Source organism: Drosophila willistoni, unplaced genomic scaffold (genome assembly GCF_018902025.1).
Source record: "Drosophila willistoni isolate 14030-0811.24 unplaced genomic scaffold, UCI_dwil_1.1 Seg631, whole genome shotgun sequence".
NCBI lineage: Eukaryota > Metazoa > Arthropoda > Insecta > Diptera > Drosophilidae > Drosophila > Drosophila willistoni.
The window spans coordinates 1-14,541 of record NW_025814551.1 but is presented as its reverse complement, the minus strand read 5'-3'; positions in this window follow the sequence as shown (position 1 = coordinate 14,541).

The window sequence follows — 14,541 nt, the reverse complement described above, 5'->3', positions numbered from 1 at the left end:
CATAGGGTGAAATGGTATATTAAAGTCGCCAAAATATATGTAACAGGCAGAAGAAAGCATCTCCGACCCCACAAAGTATATATATTCTTTATCAGGATCTGTTGATCCGAGTCGATCTATCCATGTCCGTCTGTCCGTCCGTCCGTCCGTCCGTCCGTCTGTATGAACACGCAGATCTCGGAGACCATAAAAGCAAGAGCCACCAAATTTGGTATGCAGACTCGTGTGGTATGTAAATATATAGAGTTCATTAGAATTTTGGCCACGCGCCCTTACGCCCCCAGAAATTACATAAAACTGTTTTTCTTAAAAAGTGTAACAGATCGAAACATCAAATTTGGTGTATATACTCGTTAAGTTAGCGCGCAGAAAATAACTGTCCCATCTTTTTGCCACGCCCCCTTCCGCCCCCGGAATTTACAAAAAACAGATTTTCTTAAAAACTATGACAGCTACGGATATTAAATTTGGTATGTAAGCTAGCCCAATAGACGCGCAGATATTGACTATTTAAAAATTTTGCCACGCCCATTTCCGCCCCCGAAAATCAAACAAAATGATTTTCTCGAAAACTAAAAAAGCTAGTCACCAAATTTAGTATGTATCCTGGCTTGGTATGCGCGCAGAGTTTATATATTTTAGTATGTTGCCACGCCCACTTCAGCCTCCATAATTTAGAAAAAACAGATTGGATCTTTCAATTTTTTGACCATCGCGATCAAATTTGGCTCACTAATAAATCTTATCTATTTCTATCAAACTACCACTTGATTACCTACTTGATTGAAATCTGACTAGAAACATGCAAAATATACGTATGACTGTATTTTGCTACGCGATCCATAAGGGCAGAATTGGCCGTTGGCTAGTGGCGGCGCTAGAGTGCTCCTGTGTTTGTAGAGTGAGCGTGATAGCATATGTTATGAGGCATGTTAAAACAATTTAATAGACATACATTTGGTTTTCGAAATTTAAAATATTTGTTTCACCTGGTGTATGGTATACCCAAGTCGGCGAGACGACTTACTTACTTCATTTTTTTTTATACTCAATTTTTGCGGAGTGCATTAAAAAACACGTCTGTACACGACAGCAGTTGAAATGACGATTATAACAACTGTTCTATTTCAAAGGATGTCCGATAACAATTGTAGTTTTATTTTTTTTATGACATCCTAGGCCTGTTTATCTATCAGTTTTATGATAGACCATCTTAAAGTAATTTAAAACATTATTCCTATGTCAAACATAATTTCTGGTTTTTACTTATTTCATAACAAAATTGAGAAAATTTCATATTTTTGACTTCAACATTTTTGCAAATCCAAAAAGCGGAGATACTGGCTTCAGAAGATATACGACAATTTGGGGAAGGGTTTTCTTATTTATTTGACTTTGTCTTTAAGCTTTTTTATTTTTCAGGTTTTTGTTTTTTTTTTTAACAAAAATTTTTAAATATTTGAATAGCATTAGAATTTATGTATGATTTAATTATTAATTAGTTTTTAGTTCGTTTTAATTGGCTTTAAGGTTTTCATTTAATTTTTTTTTTTGTAGTATATTCATTCAAATAATCATTCAATACAATGAGCTTAACTTGTAACACTTTGTTGCAAGTATAAACAATTAACATATACGCATTAAAATATAATTGTGCACTTGAATATGTTTATATGTATACATTGATGTATGTACATAAACATATTCACATAAATATACAATTAAGCATGATCATACGTTTGTATATGCACATACATATATTCACATAAGCAACGTATGCACAAACGTAACATGAGCTAGAGCCAGGCCAGCGTGTGAACGCTGACCAAGCACTGTGATGCAAGCGTTTCAAGAATATGTATGTATGAATTTGACACGCTCCCTCTCTTTTGTAGCTGTGGCATAAGTCGCAGCATAAGAATATATGTCGAGGCGCTAAGACTTTTGTTTATTTCACTCATGTTTCTTTTATATTTTCCACTTTAGACTTTTCACGTTAGACTTTTCACTTTCAATTTTTATTTGTACCTGTTTTGGCTACAATTATCTGTAAACTAACTAGTAGGCTTGGACTTATTAGTCACTTAAACAACACTATCCGACACGGCCATCCTGACCTTTACAAGTCCTCGTGTAACCCAGATCGTCAATAAACTTAACGTGTGTTAAGTGTTACCTCAATCTTTAATCTTTAACATCAATTCGTTCCTTAATTTACACAATATTTAAATCATTATGAATCAACCCTTTCCAAATTTAGTACCATTTCAGTACTAATAATAGTCATAATCGTACTAATTATAATTCATTTACATTATTTATCGAATAATATCATCCGTTTTTACATCTTCAATTTTAACATTATCAATGATCAATTTTTACATCAATCGCAACAACAACAACGTCTCTTGGACTAGATACCAGCACGCAGCGATTGATAATTGTATATCTCAATACACAATTCATTCATACTGTCTATTTCAACAGCTTCCATACCGTCTCTTTCAACGGTTTCTTTAGACAGACTCTCATCGATCTCACACTTGCTTGGTATCTGTCCATCTGGCAATCTTCTAATGCTTTCTTGTCTTTTTGTTTTTTTTTTTAGATTTTTTAACAAATACCATACTCCTATGCATCACACGCCATGATCAAAACATTTGTTTTGCACTTGTGCTTGCATTATGACACGGACATTCTGACAAACTACACGTCCTGGTGTAGGTAAAGATATTGCCACCATATTAATCATCTTTTTACAGGTCTTAACTTTATTATCTAAATCGAGTACATTTCGTCTTTCCTAGACGGATAACCATCGTCTCTCCTAGACGGATAACCAACCATCGTCTTTCCTAGACGGATAACCATCGTCTCTTCTAGACGGATAACCAAGCATCGTCTTTCCTAGATGGATAACCATTCTTCTTTCATACAAACTTTTTACATTTATTTTTACAAAACGTAATCAGTTCTTTAATATTTTTTTTGTTTTTTTTTTTTTTTTTTTTTTAACGTATTAATATTACATTTCTTCGTCTCACTTAGATGGATCCAATTGCCCCCTTGACAAGCTTGAACCTTCGCTGTCAAACTCTTGGGGAACAATTCCATCTGGAAGTTTTCTTATGTCTTCATGACAATACTTATATAGTCGCTTGGTGGATAACGACTTTAACATATCTATTACCATCTAGAACTTCAGCTACCAAAAAAGGTCCTTTAAATTTTGGGTCTAGTTTAGTTTGGTGTCTTTCCTCGTTTTTAAGAAGGACATAATCACCAACATTGTGTCTAATAATGGCAGCCTTTGACTTCTCAAAACGAGTTTTATCGTAGGAAGCTAAATATTTCATGGTTCTAGTGGCTATAGCTCGTGTAAAGTCCAAATCCGCTTCTAGTTCTGTGTCCAATTCTTTTCCTATTAACATCTCTAAGGGACTTGCCTCAGTTGCTCGATTAGTTGTGCGCTAACTGTACTTCGCCTAGAGCTTCTTGCCAGGATCTCTGATTTAATTCAACTGCGGATAACAAATTCTTCAGCGTACTCATTACGCGTTCAACTTGACCATTGGCTCGACTTGCCCCAGTCGCAATTAAATGAAGTTTTATATTTTTTGAAGAACAATATTCTGAAAACTGTTTGCTTGAAAAGCATCTACCCTGGTCAACTATAATGCGCGTTGGTACACCAAACAGAGAAATTGGTCTTGGTCTCTTCATGTCCTTGATACAGCTGTGTGTATCCATTTTGAGGGTGATATAGGTGTACGAATTTTGTAAAGCTATCAATTTGGACGATAATATTCTTTATATCCATGTGGACAGTGTGCCAGGGTATGCTAACTTTAGGGATAGGGTGTAGCTCTGCTTGAATTTTACCAGAGTGTGACTTGGCTGTGCTACAGGTTATACAATTGTTGGCAAATTTACGGACATATTTATTCATTTTGTCAAACCAATAGAATTGATATGCTTTGTCAAGGGTCCCTTTTCTTAAATCATATGTTGTAACTATATCGTCTGGCAGCTCGTTGGATTTTAGCTTATTTACAACGTCAACAATATCTGGGTCCCGTTGCTGTTCGGCCAACAGCCAATTCTTTGACATTTCCGCTATACTAATGCGCTTTTCAGGTATTTTATCCAAAACCAACGATGGTGTTGGAGGCACTGGGATTCTAGATAGAAAATCTAAGTGTGCCATACGTTTTCCTTCTCTATATTGTATTGTGAAACTGAATGATTGTAAATAGGACCACCAACGATGAACTCTAGGAGTTAGGTCTAATTTAGTGCGTGATGCCTTCAACGAGTTGCAATCAGTGTAAACCACAAATTCTCTACCAAGCAAATAGTGGCGGAAATGTTTTTACGGATGCAAACACGGCCAAAGTTTCGAGCTCATATGAATGGTATCTAGATTCGGCGGCGGAAGTTGTTTTGCTGAAATATTCTACTACTTGATGTAAAATGTACAATATAAAACAATGTAAAAGCATGGTCGAGCTAGCATCAGTGTGTAATTCTATAGGGTGTTGTGGGTCAAATATTACTAGACCCGGCTCATTGGTAAGGATGGTGACTATTTTTTTACGAATACCTTCGAGCTCAGGATCCCAAGTGAAACTGTCTTTTCTTGACGTTAGAGCGTATAATGCGAGAAGCAGGGTACGAACTTACAGAAATAGGATGCTAAACCGATGAACTGCGGTATACTAAAAACTGGCGGTGGCAATGAAATCAAATCAGAAATTTTTAAGATGTTTGGTCGAATTTCTCTGGCCTTTATCTCGTATTATAGATACTGGACGACTGTTTTTAGTTTTCTAAATTTCTACATTTGCTAATTTTAAAAATGAAGTAAGTAATTCGTAAAATACGTTCATAGTTTAATAGAAATAGATAAGATAATTAATGGTGAGTTTAGCTTTGTTAGTTTGAAACAAATTTGGTGGCTCTAGCTCTTATAGTCTCCGAGATCTGCGTGTTCATACAGACGGACGGACGGACGGACCGACGGACGGACAGACGGACATGGCTAGATCGACTCGGTTGTTGATCCTGATCAAGAATATATATACTTTGTCGGGTCGGAGATGCTTCCTTCCGCCCGTTACATACATTTTGGCGACTTTAATATACCATTTCACCATATGGGTGTATGGTATAAAAACGTATTTCGCTGCCCTAATACGACCTGGTGTTACTGCAAAAAATATCATAATTGGTGTTAAGATTATATACCAATTGTAGCTACATGGGCGTGTTCATCGACTTTGGGCCCAACTCTAAATTTGTATTCTAACACCGAAAATCAATGTATGTATTGGTTGTGATAACAACCAATTACTGATTAATATGATAAATATTAATTCAAGTCAAGAAATACTACCGTTTTTCATTGTACGTTTTGTTGACATTAGATCCAAGTTGAAAGAGCTACAGACTTGGTGAAACAGTCATAAAGTAAATATTGATAGGGCTATACAGGTCAACTTGGCAACTTCATCGCTCATAACTAACTGTCCTTGGGATAACTGAAACAATAACAATAAGTTTAAAAGCCTAAAAAGACATTGAATAGGGATTCCGGGAGAAAGAAAATAACCCAATCTTCATTCGTTGAATTCAAAATATGAACTCATTTTATTTAACAAATAGGAGGCGACAATTGTTCTTAAAAATACTTATTCTAATGACCCACGTTTTTCGGGGGTTGAAAATTGTTTATATCTCATGCTCAGCGTTGGCTACTTGATACCGCGCCGCTGTAATAATCTTAAGTGTTTTCCACAGAGTGTGGATGCATGTTTTGTTTCGTTTCAAGCAATAACTGTCATATGAATCTTTATGACTTGATTTTGTGTTATGTTTTTGTTTCGTTTTGTATATTTCTTGGTGCGTCCGATTTGGCATTTTCTCGGTTGTTTAGATATTTCCGCTTTTCTATCATCCTTCTCATTATGATTTCTGTTTCTATTTACCACTTGAAGGTGACCAAGGTAAACCTTTTCGTAAATTGTAATCTGTTCCTTCAGCTGAATGACTGTCTTTGCCTGATACAAGTTACTTTTGTAAGCTTTTGAATCAGGTATTCCTTCTATGAAATATTCTATAAGACTAGCTTCATCTAATTTTATGGAACTGCCTATTTCACTTAGACTGTAAAGGTTCTCACGAAAATCTTCATTTGTGTGCCGAATTCGCTTAACAAAATTTTTTTAATGATATCCAACCAGTCATTCTTCGCTCACTACGCACAAAAACTTTTGCTGCACCTTTTAATCATTGCTTGGCATAGATAAATTTCTGTATCGTGTTCCATTCAACTGCTTTTGCATTATCTTCAAAATCCCGTAACCAATTTTCTATAGACGGTTGACCTGACCCACTGAATGCACGTAAGTTCGATGCACCATATAAATGTACATATCTCATTTCTGACACCTATTTGTGGGAAACGTTAATGCAATCCCACTTTTTGCTCATGAATTTCTAGGCCGCTTTTACTCGTACGGTTTTATTCAACATTATTTCTTTATACATTTATCACTTAATTATTACATTACTAATTCTTTTTTCGAGCAGCTACGAAGAACACAACCGGTCGTCACAACTTGACGCCATAAAACTTTTTCTTCAATGATATCGATAGTTTGTCATCGATATCGTTGATAACCTTTAACCTGGTTCAATACAATCGACCGCTTCTCGTCTCTCGACCCATTCCCACATATACTTTATGTGGTTGGAAACGTCTCCATCTGTGCTTAACAAACATCTCACCAATTTTATAAGGGTAAAAAAACGGATGTTTACTTTAAAGTTATAAATTTTTAGGGGGTTAAAAATTTTTAAGTTATTGGGTATTGACGTTGGATATATGACTATATATTCTTGATCAGCATGAGAAGCTAAGTCGATATAGCCATGTCCGTCTGTCCGTCCGTCCGTCCGTCCGTCCGTCGGTGCGTATGCGTTTTACTCAGCCATCTTAAAAAGTTTGAATCTGATCGGATAAATAGAACACAAGTTACAGTCAATATAAATCCGCACAAGCGCTGCCTACTACGTCATCAGCAAATCAACAGAGCACATGCATACACACACAGACACAACGCTACATGAACTGTATGTGTATGCGTGCAGTGCTTTGCTTAGGGAATGATGGAAGAAGAAGAAAAAATTATAGTAAAAAGAGTTATATTGTTTTGTTTGTGTATTGAAGAATTGAGTTGCAGGGAAAGAAATTTCAAAATGTAAAACTATTATTGGACTGCAAGGACTTCAAAGGTATATAAACTTCGGCATTGCCGAAGTTAGCTTCTTTGATATTTTTTATGTTCATTCGTTATTCTCTTTTCTCTGTACCCATCACTAAAAATATTCGCACGAGTCTGACAAAAAAAAGAAGTTTGTTTGCGTGTGTTTAATCTAGACGATATTCCTTTGCATACCCTTGGTCAACGGCGGTAACTTGATACTTTGCATGTGTCGCAAAAACAGCGTTATCAGTTATGCTGAGTCGGCGTTCCGACCAAATTCTTGTAGCTTAAGAATAAATGTAGTTTCGTAGCCTTAGTCTCTTTTAGCTTTTGATTCCATTTTATTGTTACTTTAAGTTCAATTCTGTACACTGCCGTTACTAAAATCATTTTATGATTAATATATTGCTGAGCCACAAGGCCTGTAATTTGGATATCCTAGTTATATCCCATCATAATCTGCCTATCAATTTGATCTACATTGTATTTCGAACGACGGCTTCCCCTAACGCGGACCCTGGACGGACCGAACCCAATAATTGGCGCCCAACTAATAATAAGAATACACAGGGTACAATTTTTCGATAGCAGAAAACAGTGGACATAAACATGTAAGTGGAGTGTTCACTTACCTTACACTTAACTATTAAAGAAAAATAAAAAAAAAACATTTTTTTTTTCAAATTAAAAGTAAGCAAGGGTAATTGTAACCTTGTGTTAAGTATTGCATTTAGAGTGTTTTTACCTTTTGTCTACACCGAGACAGGAATATCTATAGTTGCACAAATGAAACACTATAGATGCCTTTTGCCGGTTGCACATAATCGGCGTAAATACGAATCGTTCATGTGAAGTGTCAAATACCCACTTTTGTTTTAAAAGCTAATGAACAACTTAGGCCTATACAGCAAGCAAGGCTATAAGAAAGATTCGATAGGCAACTTAACCAAGTAAGAGAACAAGTGAACAGTTTGCGCATAGAAGTGCCACAGGTCGAAGCTTACCAGAGAATTTCTGTGGATGCAAATATCCAATATGAGATAAAACTTGACATTATAAAGTCGGTACACGAGTTCAGGGGTTCACAAGATGACTATTGCCACAGATGCATACGAACTTTTTAAGGCATTTGTAGGTAGCAGCGCACATTATAAGCTATTATGATTATTAGAAACAAAATCAGAGGTCCAGCCAAAGCTTTGCTAGTATCTCATAACACGGTACTAAATTTTGATGCCATAATAGCTAGGTTGGATTGCACTTATGCCGAAAAGACATCACTGCGCCTCCTACGACAAGGGCTTGAGATTTTCCTTACATGGTTCTAACAAAGTCCACCAGAAGTGTTCATGCGGTCAGCATCTTTCAAAGAGCGATTGATAATGTTTTGCGTGAACATATTGGCAAAACTTGCTATGTTTACGTAGACGATGTCATAATTTTTGTCCGAAAATGAAAAAGATCATGTCAGACATATAAACTGGGTTCTAAAGAGCTTGGTAGATGCAAACATGAAAGTTTCAAAGGAAAAAACTCAATTTTTCAAAACAAAGCATAGAGTACCTTGGGTTCATAGTAACCATGGGAGGCTCAAAAACTGACCAAGAAAAGCTAAGGGCCATTTAGGGCTACCCAGAACCAAAAAGCTTATACGAGTTTAGGTCATTCCTGGGATTAGCCAGCTACTACCGGTGTTTTGTAAAAGACTTTACGGCAATAGCAAGACCTTTGACAAACTTGCTTAAAGGAGGAAATGGATCCATAAGCAAACATATGTCAAAGAAGACTCTAATTGAATTTGATGCTTGAAAAAAGGATTCGTTCGAAAGGCTGAGAAACGTTTTGGCTTCTGAGGATGTAATTCTTAGGTATCCGGATTGCAGCCATTTGATCTAACGACGGATGCTTCTGCAAACGGTATCGGTGCTATTCTGTCACAAGAAAACAGGCCCATCACCATGATCTCTAGGTTACTCAAAGAAAATGAAACACACTATGCTACCAACGAAAGTGAGTTTTTAGCCATAGTTTGGGCTCTTGAAAAATTACAACAATACCTATACGGTACTAGGGACATAAACATTTATACACACCACCAACCACTGACATTTGCTGTGTCAGACCGCAACCCTAATGCAAAAATAAAAAGATGGAAAGTGTATATCGATGAGTATAACGCAAAGAGCCATTACAAACTGAAAGAGAAAAGAAACCCACGTAGCAGATGCTCTTTCATCCCAAAATGTGAATGCGCTGTAAAGTGAAGTAATATCCGACGCGACAACTATCCACAGCGTGTTAGCTGTAACTTATACGATAGAAGCTACGGAAAACCCCGTCAACGTTTTCAAAAACCAAATTGTTCTGGAGAAAGCCCAATTTGCTCTGAAGCGAAATTTTCTTCTATTTGGGGCAAAAACACGCACTACAATACAATTTACGAAAGAAAGCAATGTTTTGAACGAGGTAAAGGCGGCAGTAAATCCCAATGTAGTCAACGCATTACATTGCGATCTCCCAACATTGGCAATTGTTCAGCCCAAGTTAGTAAAAAGTTTTCCATCGACAAAGTTTCGTTACTGTAAAAAAATGGTAATTGACATTTTTAATACAGCAGAACAGAGAGAAATATCATTAACTGAACATAACAGTGCGCACAAAGCGGCACAAGAAAACTGTAAGTAAATTTTGGAAGAGTACTACTTTTCAAAAATGAATACAATTTTGACAGAAATTGTGGCAAATTGCAAAATTTGTACTCGTGCCAAATATGACAGGCACCCGAAGAAACAGTTCGTGAGACGACAGTCCCGTTGTACTCTGCCGAAAGGTTACATATCGACATTTTTAAACCGGCAAGAAACAATTCTGCACGTGTGTTGATAAGTTCTCGAAATTCGCAATCGTGCAACCAATAGTTTCTCGTACTATAGCAGATGTAAAAGGACCAATCATACAAGCTGTCGATGTCGATGTCGTAAATGCAACGCCGATACACATTACCTCCAACGGTCAGGTAGAACGTTTTCATAGCACATTGGCAAAAATTGCCAGGTGCCTTAAACTGGAAAAAAGAACGACAACACAGTTGACCTTATTTTACAGGCGACATTAGAGTACAATACATCATTACACTCAGTAACTGGCATAAGACAAATTGAAATAATTCAATAATGCGTCCACTAATGAATTTCGGGAGACCATCACAAACAAGATCGAAAGTACAGTTAGAAGGAATAAACCCGAACCACTAACCATAGAACACATAGATGGGACAAACTCATTATTTTTTGATTGCAAACGCTAGCCTAGTCATGGAACCCCAGAGAACTTCGGGAAACCCCGAACGTTCGTACTCTCAATGAGAGCGTAAAGTGGGGAGAGGGCCAAGCAGCTACGAAAATAATTCAGTCTAGCACAGACTACTGAACGACGAAGGCAGGCCTATGTCGCTTGTGATTTCGTTCTGTCTATGTATGTGTACACTCGTCGGTACATGCTCAGGCTTCGTAGTGTGTGTGTGACGTGAAGTTGTACAACATCGCATTTCAATAGCTCGCTCGACCAAAATTTTTAAGTTTCGACAAAACAGCGACAATGCGAATAGGATATGCCCCTGTGGAAAGAATATCAAGAAATATTTCCATCTTATTCGTATGTATCCCGGTGGCTGTACCGATAGAGTGCTCGCTTCGAGGGAGCTATTGGTCGAGGGAGCTATTGAAATGCGATGTTGTACAACTTCACGTCACACACACACTACGAAGCCTGAGCATGTACCGACGAGTGTACACATACATAGACAGAACGAAATCACAAGCGACATAGGCCTGCCTTCGTCGTTCAGTAGTCTGTGCTAGACTAAATTATTTTCGTAGCTGCTTGGCCCTCTCCCCACTTTACGCTCTCATTGAGAGTACGAACATTCGGGCTTTCCCGAAGTTCTCTGGGCTTCCATGACTAGGCTAGCGTTTGCAATCAAAAAATCATGAGTTTGTCCCATCTATGTGTTCTACGGTTAGTGCCCAAACAGACAAAACAGAGTATTCGATGTAGGGGAAAAGGTTTTTGTGAAAGCCAACAAGAGACTGGGGAACAAGCTGTCACCCCTGTGTACGGAGGAAGTTATTCAAGCAGACTTATGAACGTCTGTTCTTATTAGAGGGAGGGTGGTCCACAAGGACAACCTGAAATAGTAGGAATTTAAGTTAGATAATAAGTTAGGAAATATAGTGGACTTAATTTCTTTCCTTCATTGCAGGCTTATTTGTTCACTTCCGCTCTTATTATTACATTAGTGAACGCTCGGACCACCGACTATTCAAACGCCGATCCCATAATAGATGGAAGTGTACTGATAGGGGAACAACGTGACTATGTCAGGCACTCGAGCAACTTGACCGAATCCATGAAAATAGCATGAATAGCATAAATAGAAACAGAAAAAATTACCGAGTGTTGAGTTTGGCGCTAAGGTTCGATGTTTTAGCGGGCCCACAAGAAAACACTCCACTTTTTACGTGATACTTCATTTATTTCTTCCACGTGTGTTTCTTATGCTAATGGGTGTGTGTATGGTGTGTGTACCGTATGCGAGTCGTTATTATGCGTTTGCTAGCTGTTTGATTGTAAGCGAGCCGCTATAAAGTACTTACAAGAGCTCGCGTTTGGTTGGTGTTTTGTCGCTGGCTAAAACGTTGCGCTTTAGCCTGGCGAACTTGCAGATGAATGTGAATACGTCGGAGGTCGGCATCCAATATAAGCCGAGTACCTTTTCTGTTGCGGTAATTTCGACAGCTTCGGGGAGTTGCGAATCGCTCTTTAGTATTCGTAGGACCTCCTTTGAGTTCGAAGACCAATTGCGTATGTGGAAACCACCTGCTGTATGGATGTCTCTGACTTGAGTTGCGATGTTTCCGACTTCCAAGTAGTTGTCGCCGCTGTATATAAAATCATCCACGTAGTGGTAGTCCTTCACGGCTTGTGCTGCTTGAGGGTACTGTTGGCAGAATCGATCTGCATTTTTGTCACGAATAAAGTGTGCAATGCAGGGTGCGCAATTGATTCCGAAAGTAAGCGCTTCCATAACATAGATGTTAGGCTCTTGCCTCTCGGATTTGCTGTCGAACCACAGAAACCTTTGCGTCATTCAGGGCCTTGCCGCCGGATTGGGCGGCTGCGTCTCATACAAGCCGGACCTTCTCCGGTTTATTTGGATTTTTTGTTATGAAGGTTGGTAGATACCATGGCCGTCTGTTTGGTGCAGCTATTTCCTCCGGCGTCAGCATGCGAGCATAGCCCTTTTCGACGAGGTTTTCGATTTGCTTGGTGATTTGCTCCTTCAAATGTGGTTGTCGGGAAAATTGCTTTTGTAGGCATTTAAGCCGTTTTAGTGCGTTTGCGTAGCTATCAGGTAATAAAACATCAGGATCTTTCCACATTAGACCGACCTCGTACCTGCCATCCTTTAAGGCGGTAGTAGATTCAAGTCTGGTTAGAGCTTGAGTTTCTTCTGGTGATGATAGCGATTTTGCTGTGATAGCGTCTAATGAGAACGCTTGTTTGATGATCTCATGCAGCTTGGCGTCTGCGTCTCTGCATCCACACATGTGAACGCTGACATTAGCTCTAGTGGCCTTTGATGGCGTGGAGCTTTGTAGTGCCCATCCCAGTCGCGTCTTTGACGCTATTGGTTGGTGCCATGCCCCCTCTTTGATTTTAAGGGGTACGGCGAGGTTCCAGTTATTTGTGCCGATTAGGATGCTTGGGCGTGCGTTGGTGTATGATGCTATCGGTAGTCCCGCTCTAGTGGCCTTTGATGGCGTGGAGCTTTGTAGTGCCCATCCCAGTCGCGTCTTTGACGCTATTGGTTGGTGCCATGCCCCCTCTTTGATTTTAAGGGGTACGGCGAGGTTCCAGTTATTTGTGCCGATTAGGATGCTTGGGCGTGCGTTGGTGTATGATGCTATCGGTAGTCCCGCTAGGTGGGGGAATTCTTTGGCGAGAGCCCTTATGTCGATAGACTGTACAGGTAGATACAGGGTATCTACACTGTGAACCTCTTCCAAGTAGAATTGATTGCCATTATGTGGATTGGCAACCGTAAGCGTGACACGTTCCGATGCATTTTCTTCACGTATTGTATCGTTGGTCCATTTTAGGCACAGTGGATCTGGAACGCCTTTTAAGCCGAGTTGCTTAAAGACCTTGTTGTCGATGAGCGTTAGTGCCGATCCCTCATCTAGAAATGCAAAAGTGTTAGTGACTTTCGTTTTATTGATGATTTGTATTGGAATGACACGGAAATATGTTGAGCCAGACTCTCTGGATCGCTGGGTGTGCTTGCCCTCCGGCGTATGCACGATGGTGACCATAGCTGGTCTGTTTGGGCTGCTGAATTTCGCAGCCTCTGGTATTGGCTGCATCTCGTGGATCAATGGGTGATGTTTGGCAGCCTCGGATGCCGCAAACCTTTTCACGTTGGCACTTTTGGTGATGACGGTTTAGGCATTGTTGGCAGAGCTTGTGATTTTTCAGAAAAGACATCTTTCTTTGATGTGGCGTGGCTTTGAACGATGGGCAGCTGTGTATTTTGTGCCCAGGTTCGTTACATACGACGCACGTAATTTCCTTGACCTGCTCTTTAGGTGCCTCTGTGTGATGATTTAGGCTTCCGCTCTTCTTATGGTAAAGCGGCGATGTTACCTGGCTTGCTGCTTCAGCTATGTCGTAGATCCATTTGCTAAAAGATTCTATTGATGGTACCTTAGTGTCTTTGGGAAACATTGCCCACTGCAGCTTCAATTGTGTGGGGAGTTTCTCTAGTAGCTCTTGTACGAGCATTGGGTTTTGCATGTAACCTGTGAGTCCACATGCTTCCATCGTTGAGTAGATGTTTCGTACACACAGTGCGTATTCGATAAGTGGTTCAAGCTTATCTTTTATTGCGGGTAGTTGGCGCGTTTTTTCCAGTAAGTTGTGCAAAATATGCTCTGGCCGACCAAAACACATACGTAATGTTTGTATGATTTCAGGGACCATTGCTGGTAAAAGGAGTTTGGATTGAACTAACTCACGTGCTTTTCCCTTTAGGCTAGCTTGCAGCCGCATAAGACTTTCTGCATTCGTATACCCAGCGATTTCCGTACTTGTCTGAAAACTACTGTAGAATAGAGGCCAGTTCTGAGGATTGCCATCAAATGTTGGAAGCTCTTTCGGTATCGCATGACGGGCTGCAAGTTGTGCCGCGCTTGTATTGCTGTGTTTAGGTCTA